Source organism: Phascolarctos cinereus, unplaced genomic scaffold (genome assembly GCF_003287225.1).
Source record: "Phascolarctos cinereus isolate Bilbo 61053 unplaced genomic scaffold, phaCin_HiC Scaffold_9;HRSCAF=440, whole genome shotgun sequence".
NCBI classification, from domain to species: domain Eukaryota; kingdom Metazoa; phylum Chordata; class Mammalia; order Diprotodontia; family Phascolarctidae; genus Phascolarctos; species Phascolarctos cinereus.
In genome coordinates, this window is record NW_027556402.1 from 264,355,268 (window position 1) to 264,376,572 (window position 21,305).

Genomic DNA, 21,305 nt, shown 5'->3' on the forward strand with positions numbered 1-21,305 from the left:
TTCCAGCCTTCTTACATCTTACTCTACCTCTCCCCCGGAATCCAGTGACACTGGCTATTTTGCTATTTCTTAAACAAAACCTTCACTCTTTCAACTCCAGGCATTTTCTGTCTTCCATGCCTGAAATCCTCTCACGTAAGCACTGAATTATCTTGTTATATATTTCAGGACTGTTAATCTCCCTTGAGCTGTGAGTCCCTGAGAGAAGGGCACCTATCTTCCATTCTTGCCTATGCCTCTCCCTTAAGCTGCAGCACCAGTCTGGGCACACAAGACAAGGAAAAGACACTTTGATTGAGTGATGGCAAGGGAGGAAGGGAGGAAGGGAGGAAGGAGCAGTTCTGGGCAGCCAGGTTGTAATGTTCTCTTCCCAGGCCAGGTCTCGGCTTCAGCCTTGGGGCTGTCTGTGTTCTAGGCTGGCTGTGTTGAGAGAAGGATGTTGACAGGCTGAGGAATGGTCAGAGATCAATGGGGAAAGTGGGGAAAGATGGAAGCGAAGTCAGGGATGAATGAGTGAGGATAGAGATGGACAGAGGTGATGATGGGGATGGATGGGAGGATGGGACAGATGGAGGCAAGGATGGGGATGGATGGGAGTATGGGGATGGATGGAGGTGAGGATGAGGATGGATGGAGATAAGAAAGGGGGATGGATGGAGGTGAGTGAGGATGGGAATGGATGGAGGCAAGGATGGGGATGAATAGAGATGAGAATGGGGACGGATGGAGGTGAGGATGGGGACGGACGGAGGTGAGGATGGGGATTGATGGAGGTGAGCAAGGATGGGGATGGAGATGGCCCAAAACTCACTAGGGACCAATGTCAGGTCCGATGCTTAGGCTCAAAACGTCAGCATCACAAGTCCCAAGTTGGGGAGGTGGCATCAGATAACAGCCTTTCTTTTGGAAAAGCTCTCAGGTTTTAGTGGATCATTGGACTGCAAGGTCACCATGGGTCTATAGGTGGTCTGGCAGCCAGGACTCAGAGGAAGCATGTCTGCTCAGCTCAACCAGCGGCAAGAGGGGGGAGGGGGGGCTGCAAACACAGGTTTCGGCTTGATGTGAGGAGAAGCGTCCTAATGGTGCCAGCACAGAGAGAGAGGAAGGGAGAGCTCCCCATCACTGAAGGGCTTTAAGCAGAGGCTTGGGGACCATTTGTCCAGCACGGTGTAGGCAGGGTGCAGGTTGCACCAGTGGCCTCTGGCGTCCCTTCCAGCGCAGAGATTCTGCTGATTTCTGGCCTTTGTGTCAGCTCCCCAGGTCTCTACTTCCCAGGGCCTGTTGGATGTTTTAGATTTTCCTGGGCTGTGGCCAGCTAATCTCCTCCATGGTGGGAACTGAGTAGCTGAGATCCTGGGTGAGATGCTGACAGGGTGGAGGGGTGGAGCCCTGGGCCTCTTTGTTTGCTCACACATTCTTCTTCAGCTTTCTCAGGGCTGCGTGAGCATGTGTGAGAGAGTGGCATGGGAGGGGAGGGTCTGTTTGCCAAGGAGGGACTCGAGTCATTGACTCCTCCTTTAACACCTTGACTTCCTGAAGCTGCTTTGCACTTATTTCTTCTCCCCACCCCCAGTGGGGACTTGGCAAAAATGATGAGAGAAGGGCTTAGGGGCAGGTCTGGTCAGTTCTCAGCCCCAGCCTCTCGTGTGAGCATTCAGGCACGTGGGGAGCCCTATGCTGGCAAGGGGAGAGGCATGACCACCAACTGATGCAGGTTATTAACATCTCTCTACCCAGACTCCCATAACAACCTCCCACCTGCCCTCCTGGCCTCTCCAGTCACGAACACTAACATTCTTTGCTCAAGGCACAGGTCTGGCAGCATCACTCCCCTGCTCAGAAGCTTTTCCTGGCTCCCTATAAGTCTTCCAGCAGGTTCCATAGGGCTCCCTTTCATGAATACTATATTCCATTCCAACTGGCTGATTTGCTGATGTCAGCATTCCAGGAGGGGCTCCACCTTTCTCCTGGCCCTGTCACTCATACCCTAAAGCTCTACTCTCCTGATTGGTAGGAATTCCCCATGTCTAACCAGCCCTGGACACATCAGGCTGCCCCTAAGCCACCTTCCTGCCCTGCTGTCTCCCTCCTCCCCCCTCCCACTTCCTGCTCTGAGAGTAGTAATCAGATCCATATTTCCATGGCTCCTGTGAAAGGCATCATGCCAATCAGATGCCCCTAGACTCTACTCACATCTCAGTGATCTCCCAGACCAGAACATTCCTCCCTGGCAATTCATCCATCCTTCCATCCACCCACCCATCCACTCATCCATTAACTCACCCATCCATCCATCCATCTACCCACAATCAATCCATTCACCTATCCACCCATTGATCCATCCTTCCATCCATCCACCCACTCATCCATCCATCCATCATTCATCCACACACAATTCACTCATGTATCCATCTGCCCACAATCCACCCACTCACCCACCCATCCACCCACCTACCCCTCCATCCATCCATCTACCCACCCATCCATCTTTCCATCCACCCAGCCATCCACTCATCCACTTATGCATCCATTTACCCACAACCCATCCATTCACCTATCCAGCCAGCTGGCCAGCCATTTTTTCTTGCATCTATCCTCACAGGCTGTCTTTCATGCCAGAAATGCATTCCCTCTTCAACTTAACACCTCTCAGAATTCCTCCATCCATCCCTATCCTCATCTCCTTCTGTCCCCACTTTCTCCATTGACTTCTGACCTCCTCCCAGCCTGTCAACATCCTTCTCCCAACACAGCCAGCCTAGAACACAGCCCAAGGCTGAAGCAGAGACCTGGCCTGGGAAGAGAATATTACAACCTGGCTGCCCGGAACTGCTCCTCCCTCTCTCCTTCCCTCCCTCCCTTGCCATCAATCACTCTATCAAAGTGTCCTTTCCTTGTCTTGTGTGCCCAGACTGGTGCTGCAGCTGAGGGGAGAGGCAGAGGCAAGAACAGAAGATAGGGGCCCTTCTCTCAGGGACTCATAGCTCAAAGGAGATTAACACTCCTGAAATATATAACAAGATAACTCAGTGGTTATGTGAGATACGGACCTGAGATGGAGTCATCAGGGAAGGAGGAAGTGATTTCATCTGGGCCTTCAATGGTGGGCAAGACTCAAGCTAGTGATGGATAGGGGATGGGGATGGGATCTAGGCAGGAAGACAGTGCTGGCTATATAGGGGCAGGCTTGGACAGGGCAATTGAGGAGTCACGTCCACATACAAGAGTAGATTTGACAGAGAGGGAAGAGGCCCTTGACGGCCAGGCCCTGAAGAAGACAAAACTACTCCATGTTTGAAGTCTGTGAGAGTTGGATTCAGAATTTACTGACATGGGAGGTGTCAACCCAAGTGCCCTGAGGGTCTCACCCAGCCTCTTCCCTCCCAGTGTCTTCATGACTTCCCTCCCCCCAACCCAATAAGGCCCAATGGTGCCCAGAGAGGCCTCAGGGTCCCCTTGAGGCAGAGGGCTGGGTGCAAGGCATGGTTGCTTCTGTCTCTGCCATTTTGAACAAAGCCCGAGTCTCAAGAAAGGCTTCACTGGGCCCTTCCCTGAACATCTCTTCACTGACCAATGCAGTTTAATGAGGAAAATCCCTGGACTATTCCAGCTCGTAATCTGACCTCTGATCCCGAGTCACTAGACCACAGAACTCTGAGCTCTGAGAAGCCTGAGAGACCTTTGAGGACCAGAGAGGTAGCCACCCACTGGGCCAAGAGCAAAGAGTGGGATTCGAATTCAGGTCAGTCACTCAAGTCCGGTGCTCTGTCCCTAATATCCCTACTAGTATCTTCAAAGGGATGTGGAGAGGGCCCACCCAGCTAAGAGGCTAGGGCACCCTCCAGACACTCCAGGTCCATGGAAAGCAAAGGGCCAGGTGCCCCAAAAACAAAGGCAGAGGATCCCAGCCAGGGCTTGGGCCAGCCCAGAATGGGGGGATGGGTACTTGATGGAACAAATGAGCCATCACCTTGTGGCTGGACTATGGCCTAGTGTTTGAATAAGGCAGGAAATCCATCCCCACTGATGTGGGTCATCAAGTATTCAAAATGAGCCACTCTCAGACCACCCAGAGTTGGAACCCTTCCCCAGACAGGAAGGAAAAGGACCCTCCCGGCAGCCCTAGGTGCCCTGACTGGTGTGGCCAGGAGGCCACCTGCCTTTCTCCTATCTTCTGCAGCCTCTCTGTGCCCAGACGCATTTACTTGGACACCCTTGCACTGGTCAGTTCCATCCCAATGAAACATGGTTTGTGGGGTTCTAGAGGAAAAGGACCCTTGGAGGTAGTCTAACCCAAATGTCTCATTTTACAGGTGAGGAAACTGAGGCCCAGAGAAGAGAACACCTCTGAGTCTCAAGAGACCTCAGACTGTCTAACCCGATGTATTCTGCTCTATAATATCATTGACAGGGCAGCGGGATGGTGCCATAGCACATAAAGCACTGGGTCTGGAGTCAGGAAGACTCATCTTCCCGAGTTCAAATCTAGTCTCAGACCCTTACTAGCAGTGTGACCCTGGCCAAGTCACTTCACCCTGTTTGCTTCGGTTTCCTCATCTTTAAAATGAGCTGGAGAAGGAAAGGCAAACCACTCCAGTATCTCTGCCAAGAGAACCCCAAATGGGGTCATGAAGAGTCAGACATGAGTAAAATGACTAAACACGAACCAAATGGTTGTTCAGACTTGACTAGAAAACTTCCATTAATGGAGGACTCACTGTCTGTTCAGCTTCAGGACAGCTGTCATCATTAGGAAGTTTTGTTTTGTTTTGTTTTTAACATTCTTTTTTTTAAATTTCCAATTCCAAAATCTCTCCCTCCCCTAGACCCTCATCCACCCATTGAGAAGCCAGGCAATATGATACACATCATGCATTGAAGTCAAACAAAATATATTTCTACATTAGCCATGTTGCAAAACACAAAACAAAACAAAACAAAAAACCCAAGGCAAGACAAAGACAGTGAAGAGAACTCTGCTTCCATCAGTTCTCTCTGGAGGCAGGGACGCCTTCATCCTGGGCCCTTAGAAGTAGCCATGGACTGTGTGCTTGAAGAGCTTGATTCTGATTCTCAGAGAATATGATTCATTAGAGGGGTAGTTAGTAAACATTTAGAAAAGGAAGCTGCAGCTGCAAAGAACCACCGTGACATGGGCAACCAACAGGTCATGCCTCTGTGTGTGGTGTGTGTGTGTGTGTGTGTGTGTGTGTGTGTGTGTGTGTGTGTGTGTGTGTATGGTGTGTACATGTGTATAGTGTGTATTTGTGTGTGTAGTATGTGTAGTGTGAATGTGTGTGTGTGGTGTGGATGTGGATGTAAGCCCCAGTTCTTTCCCTCAGAGACAGGGTCACTAAATGGGGAGACCAGGGGTTTGCTACTGATGTCGTTTACCTAGAATTCAGCAAACTATTTGTTGTTAAAGTGTCTCCAAGGATTCCTTTGGACAAAATGGCGAGATGTGGCCTTGGTGAGGGAGCAGGTAAGTCGAATGGCAGGGCTCAAAGAGGAGCTTTTCAAGGGTCAATGCCATCTTGGGTGGAGGTCTCCAGTGGAGGGCCACAGGGATCTGGGCTCAACTGTGCTGTTCAGCATTTGGATACAGGATAACAAAGACAGATATGGCCTGCTCACCAAATTTGCACGTGACACCAACACAGAGGATGACAGGGGTAGAGTGTAAAAATAAACCATGTAAGATGCCACTTAATGTAAACAAATTTGAACTAGAATACAGGTTGGAAAATGATCAACTTTATGACCACAAGGTAGGGGCAGCATGGCCAGAGAGCATTTAGCCTGAAAACCATCAGAGGGAGGGTCAACGTGTGCCAACAGTATGATATGTCAACCAATGGACATGAAAAGAAAAGGATGTTAAGAGAATATTGACAGTTTGGGGAGTGGTCAGAGCTCAGTGGGGAAGATGGGGATGGGGAGGGAGGTGGGGATGGGGAGGGAGGTGAGGATGGGGGACAGATAGAGGTGAGGATGGGGGATGGATAGAGGTGAGGATGGGGGTGGATGGAAGTGAGGATGGGGACAGATGTAGGTGAGGATGGGGACAGATGGAGGCAAGGATAGGGAGAATAGCAAAAAGGGGATGGAGATGGTTCAAGTCTAGTGAGAGGAAGGAGTCTCTAACAAGGAAGAGGCAAGCACCTCTGTCCTCCGCCCTGGTCAGACTTCCTCTGGAGGGCACTACATTTTGGGAAGGTGCTAGGTGCCTCTTCAAAGGAGACCCGCAAGCAGAGATGCCCATATGGGTAGCTTGGAAAGAAAATATTTGATGATGGGGAGGACTGGAGATTTCCTGGGGTCTTGTCCATCTCAGAGAGTCTGGGATTCTGAGTCACTGACAGACCTCACCAGAGGAGGGCAGCCAGGATGGGCAGAGGCCCCAAGCTCAAGATTCACCTGAAGAACCTGGGAGTGTTTACTCTGGAGAAGAGAAGACTGGGGAAGGGGAAAATGATGCAAGAGCCATCTGCGAGTATGTAAGGGTTGACCTGGGAGAGATCAGCTTTTTTCTCGTGGGCCCCAGAGAACGGCACCGGGAGCCACAGAGGGAAAGTGGAGAGGCAAATTTTTGCTCAATGTACAGTGTTTTCTTAATTTTTTTCAATTAACAAGCTTCCTAGGAGTTGAGGTGACCCCAAATGGAATGGGCTGCTTGGGTGGGGGGAGTCTCACTTCACCCTCCCTCCTACCAGTTCTTCAGACAGAGGATGGATTGGGGGGACTGAAGAAGCTGGCTTCAGCATCCTCCCCCAACCCTGGCCAGAGGTCCTATGGCATGCACCAAAGTCCAGCTTCCTGTACCTGGTTTGCCTAGCTTGCAAATCCAGGCAAATTCAAAGCCTCAAACAGCAAGAGTCTCTCTTGCTCCCTAGCCCTGCACTCCAGCTCTACAATCACACCATCTTAGAATCCAGGCTAAAAAGGACCTTAGAGGCTCTCTAGACCACCCCCGTCATGGAAACCAAAGGAGATGGGTGGGCAAGGAACCCAACAGAACTGGGACCTCAGCCCAGGTCCTCTTCCTCCAATTAAGTGCTTTGCTTGTTCTCTGACTTTTCCTGGGACCTTCACCCTACCCCATGCACACACTCACACATACACACATATACACACATGTATACACATACATGCATACATATACACTGAAACATGTGTACACACTCACATGCATGCACTCACAGACATGTGCACACCCACATATACGCACTCACTGTATGCACACTCAGGCATGTGTGTACACATACATGTACACACATACAAACATACATACCCACTCCCACATGTGTACACACAAACACACATACACACATACATGTACACATGCATACATACACATTCACACATGTGTGCGCACAAGCACGCACACACCCACATATACACATGCTCACACGCATGCGTATACACCCACACATGTATGCACATATACACACACGCACACACACTCACATGCATGTGTACACATACATACACACAGTCTGTGACCTGGCCAGCCTTGGCCCTCAGAGATTCAGAAATTCAAAGAATATCAGAGCTGGGAAGCATCTCTTCTTTACTCCCCATCTACACACTTGCCACATGCAGCCCTTCCCCCCCCAGCACCATCTACTATGTCAACAAACCCACAAAATGGAGCTCACCATGCTGCCCCATCCTCTCCCAACCACTGACCCTCCCCCTCTTCCTGAAGGCAACCCCAGGTTGCCTCCCCAGACAGTGAAGCCTGAGGGAGGAAGGGACAGCCTCCTAGTTACCAGACCTGCAAAAATCACTTGGGGCTTGAGCTTATCACATCAGTCCTCAAGCTGCCTAGGCTATACTGAATCAGACTTCCTTGGTGGAGACATCAAATGTCACTGCATTTTCTGGGTGTAACTCCCATGGGACATAATAGAGAAGTAGGGGACAAGGCATGGGGCTGTCTGCTTTGCAAGCAGACCTAGGTTACTAGGCGACCAGGACCCAGACTTATCAGGGCTCACCCAGCCCAGGGACTTGACCCTCACACAAGCTTGCTCACAGCAGCCAGGGAGGGAGGGACAGGAGCAACTGTAACTGGAATTATGTCATATAAGGGGTTGGTATCAGATGACCTCTAAGGTCCTTTCCAGCACTGATTCAATTGCAACGAGTGACTGGGCTCGGCCAGTGAGAGCCCAGACCTTCTGAGCAAGCACAATATGCTTGGCCTGACCCAATATCACATGGACCTGAGCAGGTCTACAAAGAAGAGGTGCCTTTCAACTGGGCTGCTAAGCTGCCCAGGCATCCACTCAACAGACTTTAATGGGCCAAGGTGTTTCCTGGACGATGGCAGCTAAGTGGAGCAGGGGACCCAGCATGGCAGCAGAGAGTCAGGAAGATCTGAGCTTAAATCTGGCCTTAGATACTCACTAGCTATGTGACCCTGGGCAAGTCACTTAATTTCTGTCTGCCTGTTTTCTCATCTGTGAAATGGACATAGTAATAGTACCTCCTTCCCAGGGATGTTGTGACGATTAAATGAGATATTATTTGTAAAAGTGCTTAGCACAGTGTCTGGCACATAGCAGGTACTATATAAATGCTAGCTGTTACTATAATGGATTCCCAGGAGAAACCCCTACACAATGGACCCAAACGAGGCTGACTCATGGTGTCATCACCTGGTCCTCCCTTGATCCCAAACTCTGCTGAGCCAAGTGTTAGGATGAGGGTTCCAAGCTGCCAGTGCTGTCCCCGGCCATTCTTGGGGTCCTTGAAAGGAAGTGTTGGGTGGGTGTCAGGTCATGCCTACCCAGCCATCACCACCATCCCTGTGTATGGCTATCTCACCAGCTGACATCCTGTGTGCTCCCCCGAGAGACCAGCTTTGGAAGCCTCAGAGCCCTCCACAAAGGTGAGTTGTGATGGTCTTCACTCCTCACTAAAATGGGAGAGTTAGACTGGCTGCTCTCCAAGGTGCCTTCTAGCTCCAGGTCTCTATGATTGTCCATGGTGAAATGAAGATGGTCCAGAGGAAGCGAGCAGCTGAGATAGGCTCACACAGTGAATGAGCAAGCTGCAGAGCTGGGTACAGGCTTACAGGGTCTGAGTTCTAGATCTGGAGGAAACCTTGGAAATCCCACAGCCCAACTGCCTCATTTCACAGAGGCTCAGAAAAGTTCAGTGAGTTGGCCCAAATCTCACAGGCACTGAGTCAGTCAGCAAACATGTATTAAGCACCTACCATGTGCCAGGCATTGGAGATACAAAAAGTGATCAAAGCCAATCTCCACCCTCAAGGAGCTCACAATATAACGGGGACAGTAACAAGCCTACAAATGCTCACAAACAAGCCACAGGGAAGGCCTCTTGAAGAAGATGGGACTTTAGTTGGTAATTAAAGGAATCCAGGGAAGCTGGGTGACAGAGAAGAGGAAGATCATTCCAGGATATGAAAGGCTTTGAATGACAAATGAGCATTTTGTATTTGGTTCTGAAAGTGATAGGAAGCCATTGGGAGTTTATTGAGTAGGGGGTATCTTGTGGTGGGACCTGGAGTGTTTGAGGGAAATCACTTTGGTGGCTAAATGGAGAATGGCCTGGAGTAGGGCGAAACTTGATGCAGGCAGATCCCCCAGCAAATATTGCAATAGACCAGGTGTGAGGTAAAGAGGGTCTGCCCTGGGGGCAGGGGAGTGGAAGTGGCAGTATCGGAAGAGAGAAGGGGGCATATTTGAAAGACGTTAGGAAGGTGAAATCAGCAAGCTTTGACAACAGCAGATGAGGGGTGATGAGGAGTCCAGGATGACTCTTGGGTCTCAAGATTGAGGGGATAGGGAAGATGGTGTTGCCCTCGACCATAATAAGAAAGTTAGGAATGGGGAGGATTTTAAAGAAAGATCATGAATTTTGTTTTGGACATGTTGGGGTTAAGATGTCTGCTGGACATTCAGGCCAAGATGTCTGAAAGGCAATTGGAGACGACAAATGGGAGATCAGCAGAGAATTTGGATCAGGAGAGGTAACTCTAAGAGCATATAGATGGTCATTAAATCCATGGGAGCTGATGAAATCACCAAGTAAAGTAGTATGGAGGCAGAAGAGCAGAGGACCCAGGACAGAGCCCTGGGGGACCCCTAAGGTTAGAGAGTGTGATCTGGAGGAGAATCCAGCAAAGGAGACCAAGGAGGAGCAGGCAGAAAGGGAAGAGGAAAACCAGGAGAAAGTGATGCCCTGAAAACCTAGAGAGAAGAGGGTGTCCAGCAGGGCAGAGTGATCCCCAGTGTCTAGCAATACCACTTTTATTCCAAAGAGATCAAAGAAAAAGGAAAAGGGGGGCAGCCAGATGGTGCAGTGGACAGAGCACCAGACCTGGAGTCAGGAGGATCTGAGTTCAAATCCAGTCACAGACCAGACACTTCTCACTTACTAGCTATGTGACCCTGGGCAAGTCACTTAACCCCAATTGCCTCACCCCCCCCCAAAAAAAAGGAGGGAAAAAGAAAAGGACCTCTATGTACAATATTTATGGCAGCTCTTTCTGCAGTGGCAAAGAACTGGAAATTGAGGGGATGCCCATCAACTGAGGAATGGCTGAACAAGTTGTGGTATATGAACATGGTGGAATACTATTGTGCTATAAGAAATGATGAGCAGGATGATTTCAGAAAAATCTGGAAAGACCTACATGAACTGATGCTGAATGAAGTGAACAGAACCAGGAGAACACTGTACACAGTAACAACATTGTTTGATGACCAACTTTGATATACTTAGCTCCTCCCAGCAATGCAATGATCCAAGACAATTCCAAAAGACTCATGATGGCAAATGCTCTCCACATCCATATGGAATCTGAATGCAAATCAAAGCGTACTATTTTCACTCTGGGTTTTTTTTTTCTTGTGATTTTTCCCTTTTGTTCTGACTCTTCTTTCATAACATGACTAATGTGGAAATACGATTAATATGATTGTCCATGTATAACCTATATCAGATGGCTCACTGTCTTAGGGAGGGGAGGGAAGAAGGGAGAAAAATTTGGAACTCAAAACCTTATAAAAGTGACTGTTGAAAACTAAAAATAAATAAATAAATACATTTTTAAAAAAAGAAAATTATCTTTACACGTAATTGGAAAAAATAAAATACTATTAAGTGGAGGGGGGGGAAGAAACACATTCTCTAAATGACCTTTTGAAAATGTTCTCCAGATCACAAATAATAAAAATAATTAAAACAAACAAACAACAAAAAAGAAATGATGAGCAACAGGGTTTCAGAAAAACCTGGAGAGACTTATAGGAATTGACACAAAGCAAAGTGAGCAGAAACAAGAGAACATTGTACAGAGTAACAGCAATATTTTTATGATGATCAGCTGGGAATGACTTAGCTACTTTGATCAAGACAATGATCCAAGACAATTCCAAAGGATGCAGGATGAACAATGCTGCCCCCCTCCAGAGAGAGAGCTGGTGAATGCAGAATACAGAGTGAAGCAGACTTTTTTTCACTTTATTTTTCTTGCTCTATTTTTTTTTGCAACATGTCTGATATGGAAATATGTTTTCCATGATATCATTTGTATAACTGAAATCATATTGCTTGCCTTCTCAATGAGCAGGGGAGGGGCTGGAGGGGGTAGAGAATTTGGAACTCAATTTTTTTGGTTTTAAGAATAAATAAATAGATTTTAAAGAAGAAAAGGGAGGAAAGGCTGCAGAGAGATCAAGGAGAATGAGGATTGAGAAAAGACCATTGGATTTGGCGATTAAGGGATCATCTTTCACTTTGGAGAGAGCAGTTTCAGCACGAGTTTAGGCAAGAAGTGATGGGAAGCTGGATTCTAAGGGGTTAAGAAGAGTGTGAGAGGAGAGGAGATGGAGGCATCCATTGTCAGTGGCTTTTTTAAGGATCTCCTGGTTCTGCTCACTTTGCTTTGTATCAATTCCTATAAGTCTCTCCAGGTTTTTTTCTGAAACCCTCTTGCTCATCATTTCTTTTTTGTTTGTTTGTTTTAATTATTTTTATTATTTGTGATCTGGAGAACATTTTCAAAAGGTCATTTAGAGAATGTGTTTCTTCCCCCCCCTCCACTTAATAGTATTTTATTTTTTCCAATTACATGTAAAGATAATTTTCTTTTTTAAAAAATTTATTTATTTATTTTTAGCTTTCAACAGTCACTTTTATAAGGTTTTGAGTTCCAAATTTTTCTCCCTCCTTCCCTCCCCTCCCCAAGACAGTGAGCCATCTGATATAGGTTATACATGGACAATCATATTAATCATATTTCCACATTAGTCATGTTATGAAAGAAGAGTCAGAACAAAAGGGAAAAATCACAAGAAAGAAAAAAACCCAAAAAGTGAATATAGCACATTTTTATTTTAGCCACAGAAGGCAGATGAAATGTAGGTTGATGGGTAGGGAGCAGGATGGAAGGATCTAAGTGGAAGAACGGGAATTTGAACCTTGGTCCTCTGACTTCAGATCTCCCTCTTTCTGTTCCCCATCCCCTCAGGCCTTATTCTCAGTCTGGTGCTCTGTCCACTGATCCACACTGCCACTCCAATGCACAGGGCTCTCTTCGCACAGGGCTGAGGCTTGAGAAGGACCAAGATGGAGGAACTTTCCCGAAAGTCAATGCCTCCAGGCTTCATGAATACTTCAGAGACTTGGTTTGTGTTTGCCAAGATCCCTGCACCTGGGCAGCACCACTCCTTGCCGGGCTGCCCAAGAGGTGGATGTCTTAGACGAGAGGTGCCAGTCTGCTGCTTGGCTTTTGTCCTCTGAGTGCCTCCCTCAGAGGGACAGGCCGGCAGAGAAAAGCTGCTATTTGCTTTGCTTTCCTCCCATACCTGGAGTGACTCCTGAAGAAGGCTCCATCTTGGGGATGACTTCATCTCTGGCACCCAGCCAATGTCTGAGCCCCAGGCTGCCCCCACCTGGAAGCCTGGCACTGGGGAGGAAGAAAAATGAGCCTGTGGCTGGGTGGAGAGCCTTCCTACTGTGAAGAAACAATCACAGCCAGATTGAAACAAGGGACCCAAAGAGTGTCCTTCATGGCAGCCCTGGGAGGGAAGAAGGACTTCTAGCCATGGTTTCTTGGGTGTAGGGAACTCCCAGAGAGGAAACTCCCTTCGCCAGTGCTGAGCAAGTTAGAGAATGAGAATGCCACCAGGGGCAGGAAAAGGAAAAGTGACTCAGTCAGGATGGGTCAGAGCAGGACTCAGACCCAAGCCTTCCTGCCTCTGAGGCTGATTCACTGCACCAGGCTGCCTGTACGTAGGACAGAAATTACTGCCTCATTTTTCAGATGCTGGCACTGAGGCCTAAAGATGTGAGATCACACAAAATACAATACCCATTCCTATTAAAAATGCTATAGAACATAGGAATAAATGGAACCTTCCTTAAAATGATAAGTAGCATCTACCTAAAATCTTCAGCAAGAATCATACGTAATGGGGATAAGCTAGAAGCATTTCCAATAAGATTGGGGGTGAAACAAGGTATTTTATGTGCATTATCACCACTGTGATTTAATACGGTGCTAGAAATGTTAGCTTTAGCATAAGAGAAGAAAAATAAATTGAAGGTATTAGAATAGGCAAAGAAGAAACAAAGCTGTCACTCTTTGCAGATGATATGATAATACTCTGAGAATCCTGGAGAATCAAGTAAAAAACTACTTGAAATAATTAACAACTTCAGCAAAGTTGCAGGATATAAAAATAAACCCACATAAATCATTGGCATTTCTATATATTACCAACAAAGCCCAAAAGCAAGAGATAGAAAGAGAAATTCCATTTAGATTTGATATAGAGATTATAAAATATTTAGGAATCTACCTGCCAAAACAAACCCAGGAATTATATGACCACAATTACATTTTCCACACAAATAAAGTCAGATCTAAATAACTGGAGAAACATCAGTTGCTCATGGGTAGGCCAAGCTAACATAATAAAAATGACAATTCTATCTAAGCTAATTTACTTACTCAGTGCTATACCAATCAAACTACCAAAAAATTATTTTATAGAATTAGAAAAAATAACAACAAGATTCATTTGGAAGAACAAGAGGTCAAGAATATCAAAGGAATTAATGGAAAAAATGTGAAGGAAGGTGGCCTAGCCAGTCTGTATCTTAAATTGTATTATAAAGCAGCAATACTTGGTATTGGCTAAGAAATAGAGTGGTGGATCAGTGGAATACGTTAGGTATGCAAGACACAGTGGTCAATGACTATAGTCATCTACTATTTGATAAATCCAAAGACCCCAGCTTTGGGATAAACTCTTTGAAAAACTGCTGGGAAAACTGGAAAAGAGTATGGCAGAAACAAGGCATAGACCAACACCTCACACCATATACCAAAATAAAGTCAAAATGGGTACATGATTTAGATATAAAGGCTGATGCTGTAAGCAAACTGGGAGAACAAGGAATAGCTTACCTCTATGGAGAACAGAAGAATTCATAACCAAATGGGAGATAGAGAACAGTATGAAATGCAAAATGGATAATTTTGATTACATTAAATTGAAACGTTTTTGCACAAACAAAGCCAATGCAACCAAGATTAGAAGGAAGTAGAAAATTGGGAAAGAATTTACAACCAGTATCTCTGATAAGGTCCTCATTTCTAAAATATGTAGAGAAGTAAGTCAAATTTATAAGAATATAAGTCATTCCCCAATTGATAAATGGCCAAAGGATATGACCAAGTAGTTCTCAGATGAAGAAATTAAAGCTATCTATAGTCATATGAAAAAATGCTCTCAATCACTAATGATTAGAGAAATGCTAATCGAAACAACTCTGAAGTACCACCTCACACCTATCAGGTTGGCCAACATAACAAAACAGGTAAATGATAAATGTTGGAGAAGATGTGGGAAAATTGGAACACTAATGCATTGTTGGTGGAGTTGTGAAATGATCCAACCATTTTGGAGAATATTTGAAACTATGCCCAAAGGGCTATAAAATTGTGCATACCCTTTGACCCAGCAATAGCACTTCTAGGGCTGTATCCCAAAGAGATCACAAAAATGGGAAAAGGACCCACATATACAAAAATATTTATAGCAGCTCCTTTTGTGGTGGCAAAGAATTAGAAATTGAGGGGATGCCCATCAATTGTGGAATGGCTGAACAAGTTGTGGTATATGAATGTAATGGAATACTATTGTGCTATAAGAAATGATGAACAGGCTGACTTCAGAAAAACCTGGAAAGACTTGTATGGACTGATGCTGAGTGAAGTGAACAGAACCAGAATGTTGTACACAGAAACAGCCACATTGTGCAATGACTAACTTTGATAGACTTGGCTCTTCTCAGCAATGTCAGGATCTAAGACATCTCCAAAAGTCTCATGATGGAAAATGATATCCACATCCAGAGAAAAAACTGTGGAGTTTGAATGCAGATCCTAACATACTATTTGCTATTTTTTTCTTCTGTTTTGTTTTGTTTCCTCTTCCTTGTGGTTCCTCCTATTGGTTCTAATTCTCCCTTACAACATGACTAATGTGAAACTATGTTTAATAGGTATGTATATGTATAGCCTATATCAGATTGCGCACTGTCTTGGGGAGAGAGGAAGTGGGGGAGGGATAGAAAATTTAAAACTCAAAAACTTATGGAAGTGAATGTTGAAAACTAAAATAAATTAAGGAAAAAAACAGCAGAGTTGTCAAACAAGCAACCTGAGGGGCACATGCAGCCCAGAATATCCACAAGTATGACCTGAACCGGATTAAAATCTAATTGGGAAATGTTTACCAAAATAAATAAAAATTCAATAAAACATAAAAGAAGAAATGAGGTCGCAGAGCCAGCACATTTTAGAGGCAGGATTCAAACTGAAATCCCAGGCCAGCGTGTTTCTCTGCCACACTGTAGATAAGTCTCCTGAAAAACAAGAATGAAAAAGGCCATGCAACACCAGCAGCATGTATTAACTACTTACTGTGTGCACCTTTCCTTCCGTTTGCTCTGCTTCTGTCTTTGTATATCCACTCCTATTAGATTGGAAGCTCCTTGAGGGCTTGAGTCCCCAGTGCTCAGCACAGTGCCTGGCACACAGTAAGCACTTAATAAATGCTCATTGACTGGCTCATACAAAAATGAAAATTCAAGTCTCTGCCCTAGAGGAGCTTCTATTCCACCCAGCAGATTTCGCCTCCCAGAACAGAAGCAAACACAAGATCGTTTCAGGAGGGAGAGACAACAAAGAGCTGGGAATATGAGGGAAGGTTTGCTCAGGAGGTGGCACTGAGGATTCTAAGAAGCTGAAGTTGAGGAGGGACAGTGTGCTGGGCACAGGGGACTGCTCGTGCAAAGGCATGAAGGTGGGAGATGGCACATTGACTTCACCAGTAGCAAAGAGGCCAGAATCAGCAAGACTCGGCAACTGACTGGTGGGTTAGGGTGCAGGGAGGGAGCAGGAGAAGCTGGTGGGAGATCAGAAGGATGGCAGGCCGTCAACCAAAACCGGAATGTGCGGAAAAGAAAGGAGGTGACTTCAGGGGGAGAGAATGGATTCTCTTTTGGATATCTTGAGTCTGAGATATCTGGAGGACATCAATGAGGTGTTCACTAGGCATATGAGAGTGATGCTGCACTGGATACATAACCCTGGGGACCATCAGAATATAGGTGAGGAGAAAGAGAGAGACAGAGAGAAGGGGAGAGAGAGACAGAGACAGAGAGACAGAGAGAGAGAGACAGAGAGAGAGACAGAGAGAGACAGAGAGAGAGACAGAGAGAGAGAGAGAGAGGGAGAGAGAGACAGAGACAGAGAGACAGAGAGAGAGAGACAGAGAGAGAGACAGAGAGAGACAGAGAGAGACAGAGAGAGAGACAGAGAGAGACAGAGAGAGACAGAGAGAGAGAGAGAGAGAGAGAGAGAGAGAGAGAGAGAGAGAGAGAAGGGGAGGGGGGGAAGAGAGAGAAGGAGGGAGGAAGAGAGAGAGAGAGAAAGAGAGAGAGAGACAGAGAGAGAGAGAGAGAGAGAGAGAGAGAGAGAGAGAGAGAGAGAGACAGAGAGACAGAGAGACAGAGAGACAGAGAGAGAGAGAGACAGAGAGAGAGAGAGAGAGAGGGAGGGAGAGAGAGACAGAGACAGAGAGAAGGGGAGGGGGGGAAGAGAGAGAAGGAGGGAGGAAGAGAGAGAGAGACAGAGAGAGAGAGAAGATGAGAGGGGGAAGAGAGAGAAGGAGGGAGGAAAGAGGGGGGAAGAGAGAGAAGGAGGGAGGGGGGAGAGAGAGAAGGAGAGAGGGAGGGAGGAGAGAGAGAGAGAGAAATAGGGTCTAAGACAGAGCCTTGGGGGCCCCCACAGTTAGGGAATGGGAAGTAGATGATGATTGAGCAAAGAGCCAAATTATTTAGGCTCAACGTCTAAGAACAGAGCTGTGCCAGCATGGAAGGCACTGCCTCAGGAGCAAATGGGTTTCTCATCCCTGGAGAGCTTCAAACAAGCAGAAGATGTGCACTCACTTATCAGAAATAGTAGGGGTTCTTCATAGTATCAATTGGACCAGTTTTCACTGAGGCCCCTTTCCATTCTCAAAACCTGTGTTGGGGGCACTGTCCCAGTGCTTGGAGTCTGCATGGCTCTGCCCTTCCTGGAGGGTTATGCAGGGCATGTACAATGTTCCCTACCAGCCACCAATCTCACACATGGAGCCTTGGAAGCCAGTTTTGGCCATGATGACTTAGGTTAGTAGCATGGTTGGCTGAGCAGCCAGCAAGATTAGTGATATGGAGGAGGCTTGGTTGGATCTACAGCTGCAAACAGAAGGTCTAAAACAGACAATTTCTCAATTTGTTCCCCACTGACTTTTGAGTGAGGAAAATCTCTGTGAGTTGTTGGGTGGAGAAGAGGCAAGCTGTCCTGTATTCCACCTTCCACCATATATCCCTAAGCACATGATGCCTGGTTTTTTGTTTTTATTTTCTCTTTATCTTGGGTGATTTCAGCAGGATGGGCTGCACAGAACATACAAACCATGGGAAGGGGAGCCATGCCTTAGTATCTGCATGGATCAGGCTGTTTTTAGAGAACACTGGGTGTTCTGATCTGCTCCTTAGCCAGATGTCTGCAGCTCAAATAGGAATGCAAAAGTGGCTGCTTTCTGCTTCCTAGCATCCAGTCTGGCCAGGGAATTGGCCAGTCTATAGGCAGCCCTTTCCTGTTTCTGATTCACTGCTTGGGACACATTGCCTTTGAAGCATCACTGGCCTGGCCCTGGGCAGCCCAGGCTCCAAAGTCTCCCTCTGCCAGGAGGCCTGGGGCCTCCTGGACTGCTCCAGCCTCCTCTCTCTCCCCCTGGGATGCTGCTGCTCAGTCTGATCCTGCTGCTTTCTAAGTGTTCCAAGTGGCTGAATCTTATCTCCCCTTTCCCCCAAACCATAACCCCCTCATGGACAGAGAAGCAATAGATTGAGAGCTCCAAGGGGCTTAAAAGATCCCTGGTCCAGTGGCTCTTCCTGGGGGTCCTGCGAATCCATAAATGCACACAGGTTTTCTGCACACTGAATCACCATACTTTGAGACACAAAAGACATCTGTCAAGATTTGTAGGAACGTTGTCGGGGTGAATGAAATGCAAAATCATGGGAAAGCACAACAGGGGGATGGGTAGCTTTTTTCAACATAACCAACTGACCTCCTGTACAGATGAGGAAACTGAGGAACACCATTCATTGCTTTTTCTCTTGTCTTCTACATCTTCTGTGTTCCCAGCATCTTGGAGTCACCACTCAAATCCCCAACTAAGCCATTCATGAGTGCCGGCTACGAGGGATTCACATGGAGTCAGATGGCCTTTATGGTCTTTTCCATCTGCATATGGCTCTTAGTGCCCAGCTTTGACATTGTGTCCTATGTTACAAAGTTTCTCCCAGCTCAGACATTCTCTGATCAATGTTCTAAGGTCCTTCCCAGCTCTGACAGTCTGTGTTCTGTTACGAAGTTTCTCCCAGCTCAGACATTCTCTGATCAGTGTTCTAAGGTCCTTCCCAGCTCTAACATTCTGTGTCCTATGTTACAAAGTTTCTCCCAGCTCAGACATCTCTGATCAATGTTCTAAGGTCCTTCCCAGCTCTGACAATCTGTGTTCTGTTACAAAGTTTCTCCCAGCTCAGACATTCTCTGATCAATGTTCTAAGGTCCTTCCCAGCTTTGACGTTGTGTGTCCTGTGTTCCATTGCCCCTTTCTGTCCAGATATCCTATGTTCATGACACAGTTGATTAATCGGTGGACTTGGAGGCAAGAAGAGTCCTTCCTGTCACACTTATTAGCTGCAAGAGCTGAGTGAATAAATCCACTTCCCTCAACCTCAGTTTTATCCTCTGTAAAGTGGGGATAATAATGTGTTGTACCTTTTCCCCAAGGCTGTTGTTAGGCTCAAATGAGATGATGTATGTAATGCTCTTTGAAATAGACAAAAGGGTTCTTCTCCTCCTCCTCTAGTGCCACTGAGTGAGGATCCGTTACTACAGCCTTTACTGTCCTGGGAATCATGGCTTCTGGAGTAACTGTGAATGATGAATAACTTAAGTTTTTAATGACATGAAAGTAAGGAAATATTCTACACAAGAGGAGATCAAAAAAAGAAAGAAAGCAGTTCTCTTCTGTTTGAGTGATGACAAAAAACAAGTAATTGTAGAAGAAGCAAAGCAGATCTTGGTGGGTGACATTGGTGAAACTGTAGAGGGCCCCTACACAACTTTTGTGAAGTTGCTACCTCTGAATGATTGCCAATATGCTTTGTATGATGCCACATATGAGACAAAAGAGTCTAAGAAAGAAGACCTAGTTTTTATATTCTGGGCTCCTGAATGTGCACCTTTAAAAAGCAAGATGATTTATTCTAGTTCTAAAGATGCCATTAAAAAGAAATTTACAGGTATTAAACACAGGTGGCAAGTAAATGGCTTGGATGATATTACAGATCTTGGAGAGAAATTGGGAGGCAATGTAGTAGTTTCATTTGAAGGAAGACCTTTATAAAGTGACAGTAAAGTGCCCTCTGAAAGTAGCTTCCATTTTTGCAGCTCCATCAGTCGGAATAGTGTTACGTTTTTGTGCCTTACCATACTTTCCCAGAAAACATAAAGGAGAAGTCAGTAATTTAAGCAGCCTACCAGTGATTGCCATTAGACTGTTTCATACTGGCAGTTATATGTAGAACCATAGGAATGCCTTCACATCACATTTTAGCCAAAACAAATGGCATTATATGCATCCCTTGCAGAACTAAGATGAATATTATGGTCAATATGAATAGCTTAGAAAACTGCAAAGGGTTAAACTAATTGAATGCCTTGAAAGTATGATCCACTGGTCAGATGCTAAACTTCATTCAGTATTACTTAGAGTTGCACTTGATTGCAATTATTGAAGTTCTTATGTTTCGTACACCTAACCTGCCTTTAACATGCCTATTGTGACATGGCAGCGTGTGTATGTGTGTGTGTATGTGTTTGTATGCATATACATAATATATACACGTATGTATATACACATACACACGCACATGTGCACACATACATATATATATATACACACATATGTGTGTGTATATTTATATGTGTAACTATGCATTGAAAGCACTTTTATGTAATAAGGTTGTACCCTTCAAAAAGGAATGCCAATTAAGTTGTCATAACTGTTATCAAATTATTATAGTACCTATAGTACCTCAGTGTTCATTCCTGTTATCTACATATCTTCCTAAATGAAGTAGTTAATGCCTTTTTATTTTCCACTGAATGTACACTACAGGAGTGGGAGTTAAGTGTTTACCATGTGAGCCTTGCAGCACTAAAGATATTTTGAATAATGTTATAATGGCAATTTCTGTATGAAAAGAGCCTTAAATGGAACATTGTTTTTGAGAACAAACTCCCCACCCCTACAAAATTGGCCACATTGCAATAAAACTTGTGGCTTATTAGAAAGAAAGAAAGAGAGAGAGAGAGAGAGAGAGAGAGAGAGAGAGAGAGAGAGAGAGAGAGAGAGAAAGGAAGAAAGAAAGAAAGAAAGAAAGAAAGAAAGAAAGAAAGAAAGAAAGAAAGAAAGAAAGAAAGAAAGAAAGAAAGAAAGAAAGGAAGAAAGAAAGAAAGAAAGAAAGAAAGAAAAGAAATAGACAAAAGGGATGGACCAGGTGTGGCACCAATGCAAGCTGTGGGGCAGCCCTTTAGAGAAGTCTCCTCTCCAAGCCTCCAGGAGACCCTTAGCTACACACAAATGGGGTGCAGGATGTGTTCAGAGAAAACCAGTCCCTCTGGGGTG

At 45.8% G+C, this 21,305-nt stretch overlaps 1 pseudogene; it reads left to right on the forward strand.

The window, feature by feature from the left end:
* The first annotated feature begins 19,530 nt into the window (after window positions 1-19,530).
* LOC110197180 (cofilin-2 pseudogene) lies at window positions 19,531-20,038 on the forward strand (annotated as a pseudogene).
* Window positions 20,039-21,305: the final 1,267 nt, after the last annotated feature.